Here is a 15,127-nt window from a genome sequence, read left to right as displayed (position 1 = left end):
TCTCAGACCCCAGAGGTGGGTGCAATGGCTACTGCTGCCACCACTGCCACTAAGATTCCTGTGAGTAAGCACAGGTCACTGTCTACACCTTCCTGGGAGCCTGTGCAGCCGTCCACTGCCGAGGGTCCAACAATCCAGGGCCACATTCCCAGGAGAGGGAACAGCATGGCTCAATCTGTTGCAACTTCCTGCTGGCCTCTGCCATCACAGGCACTGCACACACAACACACGCATCCGAATTGTGACTGCTGTATCCCTCACTGTCCCTGGCCTGAGTGAGCAAGTGAGCCCTAATCAGTTGTTACTTTCACCCACTCTTGCCTGGGCAGGGAACAGACGCCTGAGGGTGGCACACATGCAGAGGTGGGGTCAAAACCAAAGCTGAACTCCAGGAGCTGTGAAACTAAAGAAGAGAAAGTGAAATCGCTCCATGCAGCTGCAGGAGCAATGGATTAAATCCCTACAGTTGGCTTGGAAAACCCTGCATCTGTGGAATATCGTAATAGACAAAGAGTATTCCCACAACTGAGGTTGCAGATTTTGGAGGCAACTGCGGACTTTGGGGGCAAGTATACACAGGAGTTGGGCCAGGTCAGATTCTGAGCTGGCCCTACAGTGCACACAGCAGGTCCAGAGACCTACATAGAATTTGCTTTCTGCTTTTGATTTGTTTTTTCTCTATTTTAGTTTTTGTTTGGTTGCTCCCTTTTTTGTTTTCTCCTTTTTAAAATTTATTTTTATTTATTATTTTTGGCATGTGTGTGTGTGTGTGTGTGTGTGTGTGTGTGTGTTTCTTTGTTTTTCTTTGCTTTTGCTTTTACCATATGTCTTGGAGTTTTGTTTGTCTGTTTGTGTTCTTTCTTTCCTGTTCTTCCATGCTGTGCAGATTGCAGCTTCTTGATGCTCTGGACAAGAGTTGGGCCTGAGCCTCTGAGGTGGGAGAGCTGACTCCAGGAGGTTGAACTGTCAGAGAACTCCCAGACACAGGGAATATTAATTGGCAAGAGCTCTCCCAGAGGTCTCCATCTCAACACAATGGCCCAGCTCCACACAAGAGCTACCAAGCTCCAGTAATGTATGCCTCACACCAAACTAGCAAGAGAGGAACACACACCCACCAGTTAGGAAATACACTGCCTAAAGTCACAGTAAGTTCACAGACACCACAAAACACATAACTGGCTATGGCCCTCCCCATCAGAGGGACAAGATTCAGCTCCACCCACCAGAAGGCAGGCACTAGTCCCCCCACCAGGAATCCTAGACAAGCCACTGGACCAAACTCATCCACTGGGAGCAGACACCAGAAGTAAGAGGAACTACAACCCTGCAGCCTGAGGAAAGGAGGCCCCAAACACAATAAATTATACAAAATGAGAAGACAGAGAAAAATGCTGCAGATGAAGGAGCAAGGTAAAAACACAGAAGACAAACAAATGAAGAGAAAATAGGCAGTCTACCTGAAAAAGAATTCAGAGTAATGATGGTAAAGATGATACAAAGTCTCGGAAATAGAATGGAGAAAATGCAAGAAACATTTAAAAAGGACCTAGAAGAACTAAAGAAAACAGAAACAGTGAGGAACAACACAATAACTGAAATGGAAAATACACTAGAAGGAATCGAGAGCAGAATAACTGAGGCACTAGAATGGATAAGTGAGCTGGAAGATAGAATGGTGGAAATCACTACTGCAGAGCAGAATAGAGAAAAAAAAATGAAAAGAATTGAGGACAGGCTCAGAGATGACTGGAACAATATTAAGCATACCAACATTTGAATTATCGGTGACCCAGAAGAAGAGAAAGAGAAAGGGTCTGAGAAACTATTTGAAGAGATTAGATTCCAAAACTTCCCTAACATGGGAAAGGAAATAGTCAATCAAGTCAAGGAAGCACAGAGAGTCCCATAGAGGATAAACCCAAGGACAAACACGCCAAGACACATATTAATCAAACTATCAAAAACAAAATACAAAGTAAAATATTAAAAGAATCAAGTGGAAAGCAACAAATAACATACAAGGGAATCCCCATCAGGTCATCAGCTGATCTTTTAGCAGAAACACTGCAGGCCAGAAGGGAGTGGCAGGATATATTTAAAGTGATGAAAGGGGAAAACCTAGAACCAAGATTACTCTACCCAGGAAGGATCTCATTCAGATTCGATGGAGAAATCAAAAGCTTTACAGAGAAGCAAAACCTAAGAGAAATCAGCATCACCAAACCAGCTCTACAACAAATGCTAAAGGAACTTCTCTAAGTGGGAAACACAAGAGAAGGAAAAGACCTACAAAAACAAACCCAAACCAATTAAGAAAATGGTAATAGGAACATACATATAGATAGCTACCCTAAATGGAAATGATTTAAATGCTCCAACCAAAACAAACAGACTGGCTAAATGGATACCAAAACAAGACCCACATATATGTTGTCTACAAGAGACCCACTTCAGACCTAGGGACACACACAGACTGAAAGTGAGGGGATGGAAAAAGATATTCCATGCAAATGGAAAACACAAGAAAGGTGGAGTAGCAATACTCATACCAGAAAAAACAGATTAAAAAAAAGACTGTTATAAGAGATAGAAAGGACAATACATAATGATCAAGGGATCAATCTAAGAATATATAACAATTATAAATATCTATGCACCCAACATAGGAGCACCTCAATACATAAGGCAAATGCTAACAGCCATAAAAGGGGAAAGTGACAGTAACACAATAATAGTGACAGATTTTAACACCCCATTTACACCAATGGACAGATCATCCAGAAATAAAATGAATAATGAAACACAAGCTTTAAGTGACACAATAGACCAGATATATTTAACTAACATTTATAGGACATTCCACCTGAAAGCAGAAGAATAAACTTTGTTCTCAAGTGACATGGAATATTCTCCAGGATAGATCACATCTTTGGTCACAAATCAAGCCTCAGTATATTTAAGAAAATTGAAATCATATCAAGCATCTTTTTTGACCACAGTGCTCTGAGATTAGAAATCAGTTACAGGAAAAAAACTGTAAAAAACAAAAACACATGGAGGCTAAACAATACACTACTAAATAACCAAGAGATCACTGAAGAAAACAAAGAACTAATCAAAAAATACCTAGAGACAAATGACAATGAAAACATGATGACCCAAAACCTATGGGATGCAGCAAAAGGAGTTCTAAGAGGGAAGTTTATAGCAATACAATCCTATCTCAAGAAACAAGAAAAATCTCAAATAAACAATCAAACCTTACACCTCAAGGGCCTAGAGAAAGAACAAAAATACTCCCTAAGTTAGTAGAAGGAAAGAAATCATAAAGATCAGAGCAGAAATAAATAATATAGAAACAAAGAAAAAATAGCAAAGATAAATAAAACTAAAAGTTGGTTCTTTGAGAAGATAAACAAAGTTTATAAACCTTTAGCCAGACTCATCAAGAGAAAGAGGGAGAGGACTCAAATCAATAAAATTAGAAATGAAACAGGAGAAGTTACAATAGACACAGCAGAAATACAAAGGATCATAAGAGACTACTACAAGCAACTATATGCCAAAAAAATGGACAACCTGAAAGAAACGGACAAATTCGTAGAAAGGTATAACCTTACAAGACTAAACCACGAATAAATAGAAAATACGAACAGACCATTCACAAGTAATGAAACTGAAACTGTGATTAAAAATATTCCAACAAACAAAAGTCTAGGACCAGATGGCTTCACAGATGAATTCTATCAAACATTTAGAGGAGTTAACACACATCATTCTCAGACTCTTCCAAAATATTGCAGAGGAAGAAACACTCCCAAACTCATTCTATGAGGCTACCATCACCCTGATACAAAAACAAGACAAAGATATTAGAAAAAAAAATAGAGACCAATATCAGTCATGAATATAGATGCAAAAATCCTCAACAAAATAATAGGAAACAGAATCCAACAACAAATTAAAAGGATCATACACCATGAACCATGGGATTTATCCCAGGTATGCAAGGATTCTTCAAAATATGCAAATCAATCAATGTGATACACATTAACAAATTGAAGACTAAAGATCATATGACCATCTCAAAAGATGCAGAAAAAGTTTTGACAAAATTTAACACCGATTTATGATAAAAAGTCTCCAGAAAGTGGGCATAGATGGAACCTACCTCAACATAATAAAGACCATATATGACAAACCCACAGCAAACATCATTCTCAATGGTGAAAACCTGAAAACATTTCCTCTACGATCAGGAACAAGACAAGGATGTCCACTCTTGCCACTATTATTCAACATAGTTTTGGAATTCCTAGCCATGGCAATCAGAGAAGAAAAAGAAATAAAAGGAATACAAATTGGAAAAGAAGTAAAGCTGTCACTGTTTCCAGATGACATGATACTATACATAGAAAATTCTAAAGATGCCACCAGAAAACTACTAGATCTAATCAATGAATTTGGTAAAGTTGCAGGATACAAAATTATGCACAGAAATTACTTGCACTCCTATACATTAAGAAGGAAAGATCAGAAAGAGAAATTAAAGAAACAATCCCATTCCCCATTGCAACGAAAAGCATAAGATACCTAGGAATAGACCTACCTGGGGAGACAAAAGACCTGTATGCAGAAAACTATGAAACACTGATGAAAGAAATTAAATATGACACAAACTGATGAAGAGATATACCATGTTCTTGGATTGGAAGAATCAAAATTGGGAAAATAACTATACTATCGAAAGCAATCTGCAGGTTCAGTGCAATCCCTATCATATATCCAATGACATTTTTTATGGAACTAGAATAAAAAATCTTAAAATTTGTATGGAGACAAAAAAGAACTCAAATAGCCAAAGCAATCTTGAGGAAAAAAAAAAATGGAGCTGGAGGAATCAGGCTCCCTGACTTCAGACTATACTACAAAGCTACAGTAATCAAGACAGTATGGCACTGCCAGAGAAACAGAAATATAGATCAATGGAGCAGGATAGAAAGCACCAAGATAAACCCACACACCTATGGTCAACTCATCTATGAAAAAGGAGGCAAGACTATACAATGGAGAAAAGACGGTCTCTTCAATAAGTGGTGCTTGGAAAACTGGACAGCTACATGTGAAAGAATGAAATTAAAACACTCCCTAACACCATACACAAAACTATACTCAAAATGGATTAAAGACCTAAATGTAGGACTGAACACTATAAATGTCTTAGAGGACAACAAAGGAAGAACACTCTTTGACATAAATCACAGCAAGATCTTTTTTGTCCCACCTTCTGGAATAATGGAAATAAAAACAAAAATAAACATATGGGACCTAATGAAACTTCAGAGCTTTTGCACAGCAAACAAAATCATAAAAAAGATGAAAAGGCAAAACTCAAATGGAAGAAAATATTTGCAAATGAATCAATGGACAAAGGATTAATTTCCAAACTATATAAACAGTTTATACAGCTCAACAACAAAAACAAACAACCCAATCAAAAAATGGACAGAAGACCTAAATAGGCATTTCCCCAAAGAATACATACAGTTGGCCAAGAGTCACATGAAAAGATGCTCAACGTCAGTAATTATTACAGAGATGCAAATCAAAACTACAATGAGGTATCACTTCATACCAGTCAGAATGGCTATCATTGAAAAATCTACAAACAATAAATGCTGGAGTGGGTGTGGAGAAACTGGATCCCTCTTGCACTGTTGGTGGGAATGTAAATTGATACAGCCACTATGGAGAACAGTATGGAAGTTCCTTAAAAAATGAAAATAGAAATACCATATGACCCAGCAATCCCAATATGAGTATATATCCAGATAAAACCATAACTCAATAAGACACATGCATCCCAATGTTCATTGTGGCACTGTTTACAATAGCCAGGGCATGGAAGTAACATAAATGCCCATTGAAAGATGAATGGATAAAGAAGATATGTACATATATACAATGGAATACTACTCAGCCATAAAAAGAATGAAATGGAGGCATTTGTAGAGACGTGGATGGACCTAGAGACTGTCATACAGAGTGAAGTAAGTCAGAAAGAGAAAAAACAAATATTGTTTATTAATGCATGTATATGGAATCTAGAAAATGGTACAGATCAATCTGCTTGCAAGGCAGAAATAGAGACAGAGATATAGAGAACAAACATATGGACACCAAGGTGGGAAAGCGGGGTGAGATGAATTGGGAGATGGGGATTCACATATACACAGTAATATATATATAATAGGTAACTAATGAAAACTTGCTGTATAGCACAGGGAACTTCACTTTGCTCTACAGTAGAAACTAACACAACATTGTAAAGAACTATATCCCAATAAAAAATAAAATATATAAAAAGAAGATGTGGTATATATATACAATGGAATATTACTCAGCCATAAAAAAGAGTGAAATCATGCCATTTTCAGCAACATGGATGGACCTACATATTATCATATGAAATGAAGTAACTCAAAGACTAATATGATATGATATCATATGTATGTGGAATCTAAAAAACAATGATACAAATGAACTTATATTAAAAAAACAGAAATAGACCCACAGACATAGAAACAGCTTGTGGTTACCAAAGGGAATGGGGGAGGGATAAATTAGGAGTTTGGTATAACATACACACACTACTATATATAAAATAGATAACCAACAAGGAGCTACTGTATAGCACAGGGAATTATACTCAATATTTTTTTAAATAACCCATAAGGGAATGAATCTGGAAAAGAAATATATATATATATATATATATAATAACTATATATAATAAATCATTATATATAAATATATATATTATAAATCACATATATATATATCACTTTGTTGTATACATGAAAGCAACACATTTTAAATCAACTATACTTAAGTTTAAAAAAAGAAAAAAAGAGCAAGTGAATTGTATACTTTAAAATAATTTAAATGGTGAATTTTATGTTACATGATTTTTACCTCACTTAAAAACATGATGTTATAATAAGATTAATATTATTGCATTGAGTAGGAGAATTTCAGAAAAGGCTGGGTATAAGTGAAGCAACTCCCCTTATTTTAAGTAAAAATAAGTTTGGTTTTTAATATGCTGGAACTACATATCTGAATTTATTTCCCATTGCAAAATATAACGTTGCCTCATTATTGTTTAATAAAACCCTAAGTATTTACCTAAGCTTTATCACAAATAGATAAAAATATAGGCAAGTTTAAGGAGATATTTTTACTAGTCTTGTTCTATGTCTAATACATTTGCTCTATCCATATTGAGAACACTGAATTTGAAATAATTTTTTTTAATTTAAAGATATTTTAAATAATAATGTTTTCATTTGGAGATTTCCTTGTATAGTGGAAATACATTTACCTTTTTAAAATGTATAACTGACTTCTAAGGTGGATGGGGTTTAAGAGATGAGATGAGTGATCACTATAGTAAATAAAATATAATAAAAATAAATAGATTATATTGGTAGCCTAGGAATATAATCAATTTTTACCCCCAAATCAGGTTATATCTTATGATATTGCATGAATTTTCTCATTTAAATAACAACCACTTGTATGGAGGTTCCTAAAAAACTTAAAAATACAACTACCATTTAATCCAGCAATTCCACTTCTGTGCAATTTCCCAAAGAAAACAAGAAAGCAACAAAAGTCTTTCAAAAAGATGTGTGCACCTCTATGTTCATTGCAGTGTTATTCTCAATAGCCAAGGTATGGAAGCAACCTAAATGTTCATCAATAGATGAATGGATAAACAAGATGTCATGTATACATACAATGGAATATTACTCAGCCATATAAAGAATGGAAGCTTGCCATTTGCAACAACACAAATAGACCTAGAAGGTGTTATGTTAAATAAAATGTCAGACAGTGAAAGACAAATATAAAATATTGTATGATTTCACTTATATGTGGAATCTAAAAAAGCAAGATAAATGAACAAATATAACAAAACCAAAACAGAGTCATAGATACAGAGAACAAACAGCTGGTTGCCAGGGTGTTCTGGGGGGAGGATGAATGAAATAGTGAGGGAAATTAAGAGGTACATACTTCCAGTTACAAAATATATGAGTCACAGGGATGAAATGTAGTGTGGGTAATGTAGTAAATAATATATCTTTGAATGGAGACAAAGGTGGTCAAAAGGTACAAACTTCCAGTTATAAGATAAATAAATACTGGGGATGTAATGTACAGTATGATGAATATAATTAACATTGCTGTATGTTTTATATGAAAGTTAAAAGAGTAAATCCTAGGCATTCTCATCAAAAGGAAAATAGTTTTTCTTTTATTTTGTACTTATATGAGATGATGGATGTTCACTAAACTTATTGTGGTAATCATTTCATTATGTATGTATGTCAAATCATTAACTGTACACCTTAAAATTATACAGTGCTGTGAGTTAATTGTATCTGCCCCCCCAAAAAACTGGAAGAAAAAATAACATCCACTTGTATTTCAGTAGTAACACAATGACACTCCAATACAAGAAGCTGATACAATAGCAAAGCATTTTTTGTTTAGAAACTGCTGCTTTTAAAAAAACTCTTCTAAAGTTATGGATGACTTCATTAACAAAAATAGGTGAGATTTAAAAGCACACTGCAGGGACTTCCTGGAGGTGCAGTGGATAAGATTCCATGCTCCTAATGCAGGGGGCCCGGGTTTGATCCCTGGTCAGGGAACTAAATCCCACATGCGTGCCACAACTAAGAGTTCACACGCCACAACTAAGGAGCTCACGTGCTGCAACTAAGGAGCCTGCCTGCCACAACTAAGACCCAGTGCAACCAAATAAATATATAAATAGTTTTTTTAAAAGCACACTGCAGTGCAATTACATTTTGTTCTAAAGAATTTGTGTTTCATGTATAAACATAAAAGGCAACACAATAATGAGGCAGCTTGTTCTCATAGGCATATAAGGTCTCAGATAATGACTGCATGTATATATCATGGCATTTGTTCTGTAAGTGGCAGACAGAAAATAGAGATCATTAGAAAAATAGTACTTTTGTCCCCTGGAATTTTCATTAATTGAAAAAAAGCCATATAAACATTTTCAAAGCTGCCCATAAGTCAAAATTTGAGAAAATTAACTAGAATTTAACATCAAGGAAACTAATGGATATGGAAATTAATGCCACATTCTCCTTCATCTCTGATCATACTTTCTCTTTTTCTCTTTCTATATACTGAATAAAGCTCTGTGTTTCCATCCATCTACTAAGCACCTATGCCATGTGTTATGGTAACTATTGGGAATACAGAAATGAGTAAGAACCAGGGCAATTTTCCAATTTTTTTTCTTTCTCCTTTCTTCTTTAGCAATATTTTTATTCCATGACTTTAACAACCATATATATGTGAAGACATTCATTAGCTCTGACCTTTCTCACAAGTCCCAGAACAGTTTAAATCCTGTATTTCCAATTTCCTGATGGGTAACTTTCTGGATGTCTCATGGACAACACAGATTGTACATACTCAAAATGGAATTTCTCATCTATTCCATTATATTTTTTAATTTTAAATATTGTGGCAAAACATACATAACATAAAATCTACCATTTTCACCATTTTTAAGCATATAGTTCAGCAGTATTAAGCATATTCATATTGTTGTGCAACTACCAACGCTATCTATTTTCAGAATTTTTTATCATTCACTATTGAAACTCTGTACACAATAAATAATAACTCTCCATTCCTCTCTCCCCCCAACTTAGGTAACCAGTGTTCTACTCTCTGTCCCTATGAATTTGACTACTTTAGGAATATCATATAAGTGGAATTATACAGCATTTGGCTTTTATTGTCTAGCTGATTCCACTTAGTTTACTGTCTTCAAAGTGGATGTATGTTGTAGCATGTATCAGAATTTCACTCCTTTTTAAGGTTGAATAATATTTCTATAACGTTTTGTTTATCCATTCATCAATTGACACAGAATGCATCCATCTTTTGGCTACTGGGAATAGCACTGTTATGAACATTGGTGTACAAGTATCTGAGTCCTTGCTTTCTGAATAATATAGTTATTATTTATTTAATTTTAGGGGGAACTACCTTACCATTTTCCACAATGTATCATTTTACATTGCCACCAGTAGTGTACAAGTGTTTTAATTTTTCCACATCCTCACCAACACTAGTTATTTTCTTTTTTGTTTTGGTTTTTCAGCATAGCCATCCTAATGGGTGTGAAGTGTTATCTAAATGTTGGTTTGATTTTCATTTTCTTAACAATTAGTGAGGTTGTGCATCTTTTCATTTGCTTATTGGCCATTTGTACATCTTCTTTGGAAATTTTTTATCTGGGTTGTTTGATTTCTATGTTGTTGTATTATAGGAGTTCTCTATATTTTCTGGATATTAATCCCTTATCAGATATGTGATTTGCAAATATTTTCTCCCACTTTGAGGGTTGCCTTTTCACTCTGTTGATAGTGCTGCTTGATACACAATTTGGATGAAATTCAATTTATCTTTTTTTCTTTTGTTGCTGAGATTTTAGTGTCATATTCAAGAAATTATTGTCAAATCCAATGTCATGACATTTCCCCACTATGGTTCTTTCCAAGAGTTTTATAGTTTTAGGTCTTTGATCTGTTTTGAGTTAAAGTTTGTATACCATGTGAGGCAAGCATCAACCTTTGTTATTTTCATATAGATATTCAAATTTTTACGCACCATTTCTTTTTTTTAAACATCTTTACTGGAGTATAATGGCTTTACGATAGTGTGTTAGTCTCTGCTTTATAACAAAGTGAAGCAGTTACACATATGTTCCCATACCTCTTCCAGCTTGTGACTCCCTCCCTCCCACCCTCCCTATCCCACCCCTCTAGGTGGTCACAAAGCACCAAGCTGATCTCCCTGTGCTATGTGGCTGCTTCCCACTAGCTATCTATTTTATGTTTGGTATTGTATATATGTCCATGACACTCTCTCACTTTGTCACAGCTTACCCTTCCCCCTCCACATATCCTCAAGTCCATGCTCTAGTGGGTCTGTGTCTTTATTCCCATCTTACCCATAGGTTCTTCATGACTGTTTTTCCTTTTTTCTTAGATTCCATATATATGTGTTAGCATACGGTATTTGTTTTTCTCTTTCTGACTTACTTCACTCTGTATGACAGACTCTAAGTCTCACTACAAAAAACTCAATTTTATTTTGTTTTATGGCTGAGTAATATTCCATTGTATATATGTGCCATATCTTCTTTATCCATTCATCTGTTTATGGACACTTAGGTTGCTTCCATGTCCCAGCTATTGTAAATAGAGCTGCAGTGAACATTGTGGTACATGACTCTTTTTGAATTATGGTTTTCTCAGGGTATATGCCAAGTAGTGGGGTTGCTGGGTCATATGGTAGTTCTATGTGTAGCTTTTTAAGGAACCTCCATACTGTTCTCCATAGTGGCTGTACCAATTCACATTCACACCAGCAGTGCAAGAACGTTCCCTTTTCTCCACACCCTCTCCAGCATTTATTGTTTCTAGATTTTTTGATGATGGCCGGTGTGAGATGATATCTCATTGTAGTTTTGATTTACATTTCTCTAATGATTAATGATGTTGAGCATTCTTTCATGTGTTTGTTGGCAATCTGTATATCTTCTTTGGAGAAATGTCTATTTACGTCTTCTGTCCATTTTTGGATTGGGTTTTTTGTTTTTTTTGTTATCAAGCTGCTTGTAAATTTTGGAGATTAATCTTGTCAGTTGCTTCATTTGCAAATATTTTCTCCCATTTTGAGGGTTGTCTATTGGCCTTGTTTATGGTTTCCTTTGCTGTGGAAAAGTTTTGAAGTTGCATTAGGTCCCATTTGTTTATTTTTTTTAATTTCCATTTCTCTAGGAGGTGGATCAAAAAGGATCTTGCTGTGATTTATGTCATAGAGTGTTCTGCCTATGTTTTCCTCTAAGAGTTTGATAGTTTCTGGCCTTACGTTTAGGTCTTTAATCCATTTTGAGCTTATTTTTGTGTATGGTGTTAGGGAGTGTTCTAATCTCATACTTTTACGTGTACCTGTCCGGTTTTCCCAGCACCACTTACTGAACAGGCTGTCTTTTCTCCACTGTATATTCTTGCCTCCTTTATCAAAGATAAGGTAGCACCATTTCTTGAGAAGACTCTCTTTTCCTCATTGAATGGCCTATGCTTTCTTGTCAAAAATCATTTGAACATTTGTGCAAGGGTTTTTTTCTGGGCTTTCTATTCTATTACACTGGCCTATATGTCTGTCTTTTTGCCAGTAACACAGAATTTGGATGACTGTAGATTTGTAATAAGTTTTGAAATCAGGAAATGTGAGACCTACAACTTTATTCATCATTTTCAAATTTGTTTTGGCTATGCATGGTCCCTTGAGTTTCTACATAAATTTTAGAATGCATTTTTCTAAACCCATTGAAATTTGCTAGGGATTACATGGAATCTGTAGATTTCCAGGGCAGTATTGACATCTTTACAGTATTAAGTCTTCTAACACAAGAATACAAGATGTATTTCTATTTATTTGAAGCTTCTCTAAATTCTGTCCGACATATTTTAGCGTTTTCAGCGTACAAGTTTTATGATGTCTTGGTCAAGTACATTCCTAAGTATATATACTTTTTGGTGTATTGTAAATGGAATTATTTCCTTAATATACTTTTGGATTGTTCATTGCTGGTGTATGGAAACACAATTGACTTTGTGTTTTAATTTGTGTCCTACAACATTGCTGAATTCTTTAATTAGATCTATCGGGTTAGTGTGTGTGTGTGTGGATTCTTTAGGGTTTCTTATATGTAAGATCATGTTATATGAGAACGTTTATAATTTTACTTCCTTTTCAATTTGAATGTTATTTATTTCTTTTTCTTGACTAATTGCTCTGATTTGGACCCCCAATACAATGTGGAATAGAAATGGCATCCTAGGCTTGCTCCTGATCTTAAAAGCTTTCAGTCTTTCATCTTTGAGCATCATTTTACCTATGGGTTTTTTCATAAATGCTGTTTATCATATTAAGGAAGTTCCCTTTTATTTTAGTTTTCTGAGTGTTTTTAATATGAAATGGTGTTGGTTTTTGTCAAATGGCTTTTCTGCGTCAAGATGATTTTGTGTTTTTTCCCCTTCATTCTATTAATGTGGTTTATTATTTTGATTGATTTTTTATGTTGAAGAACTCTTGCACTCCTAGGAGAACTCTCAGTCATGGTGTATAATCCATTTAGTATACTGCTGACTTCAGTTTGCTAGTATTTTTTTGAGCATTTTTGCACCTATATTTGTAAGGGATATCATTGTATAGTCTCCTTTCTTGTGAAGTCTATGTCTATCTCTTATATCAGGGTAATCCTTGTCTCATAGAATGAGTTAGGAAGTGTTGCCTAATTTTCTTTCTTTTTTTTTTTGGAAGAGTTTGGGAAAGATTGGTATTAATCCTTCTTTAAAGATTTGGCGGAATTCAATAGTGAACCCACCTAGTCCTAAGGTTTTCATCGTTGGGAAGTTTTTGATTACTGTTTCAATCTCTTTGCTGTAGATCTGTTTATATTTTCTATTTCTTCTTGAGTCAGTTTAGGTGGTTCGTATGTTTCTAGCAATTTGTTGATTTCATTAAAATTATCAAATTAGTTGGTATACAATTGTTCGTATAATTCTCTTGTTCTTTTGTATTGTATCTGCTCAGTACTAATGTCCCCACTTTAATTTCTGATTTTAGTAATTCAAATCTTTTCTGTTCTTTTCTTTCGCAATGTAGCTAAAAGTTTGTCACACTTTTTTTTTTACTTTTTCAAAGAACCAATTCTTGGTTGCATTGATTCTATATTTTTCTATTATTTATCTTGTTTCTCACTGTTCTAACGTTTATTATTTACTTTCTACTGCTAGATAACGTTTAGTTTGCTATAATTTTTCTAGTTCCTTAGGAATAAATTAAGGTTATTAATTTGACATCTTTTCTCTTTTTTAAATATAGGGGAATGCACCTATAAGTTTCCTCTGAGAACTGCTTTCACTGTGTTCCATAGTTTTGTTATGCTAAATTTTAGTCTTCACTCCTCTCAAAGTGTTTTCTAATTTCTTTTTTCATTTCTTCTTTGACACATTGGTTATTTAATAGTGTACTGTTTAATTTCCATATATTCGTGAAATTTTCAGTTGTGGTCTGAAAAGATACATTGTATGATTTCAAACTTTTAAATTTGGTTTATTGAGGCTTGTTTTGTGGCTTAATATATTATCTATCCAGGAGAATGTTCCATGTGCACATGAGAAGAATATCTATTCTGCTGTTCTTTGGTGGAAGGTTTAATATATGTTTGTTAGGTCTAGTTAATTTATAGTGTTGTTCAAGTCCACTATTTTCTTTTTGGTCATCTGTCTACTTCTATTTATTAGTGAGAGTGAGCTATTGAAGTCTACAAATATTATGTTATAGCTTCTAGTTCTCTCTATAATTCTTTTTGGGTTTGACTGATATATTTTGGCGACTCTCTTCCTAGGTGCATGTATGTTTATAATTGTTATATCTTATTGAGTTATTGACCCTTTAAACAATATATGATGTCATTTTTTTCTCATACCAATTTTTGTCTTACAACCTATCTTTTCTTATAATATGATAGCTACTCTAGCACTATTTTGGTTATGATTTGCACAGAATATCTTTGTCCACTCCTTAAATTTCAATGTATTTATGTCTTAGAATCTAAAGTGATGTTCTTATAGACAGAATTTAGTTGGATCATATTTTTTTCTTCATTCTGTCAATCTGAGCCATTTAATTGGTGAGTTTCATTCATTGCAATTTAAAGTAACTATTGACATGCAAGAATTCTGTCATTTTACTTTGTTTTCTAACATTCTAATAACTTTTTCTCCTCAATTTTTCTATTACTGCCTTGCTTTCTGCTTAATATTTTCAATTGTATTGTTTTATCCTTTTATTTCCAATTTTGTATGTATTTTAGGTTTTTCTTAGTGTTTACCTCCAAATTAAAAATAACATCTTAACATTATAAAAATGTACCTTAAATTAATACCAACTTTTCTAAAACTGAATACAAAATACATATTTCTAT

The sequence above is a fragment of the Stenella coeruleoalba genome (assembly GCF_951394435.1).
Source record: "Stenella coeruleoalba genome assembly, chromosome: X".
NCBI classification, from domain to species: Eukaryota; Metazoa; Chordata; class Mammalia; order Artiodactyla; family Delphinidae; genus Stenella; species Stenella coeruleoalba.
Note: the sequence above shows the minus strand (reverse complement) of the source record.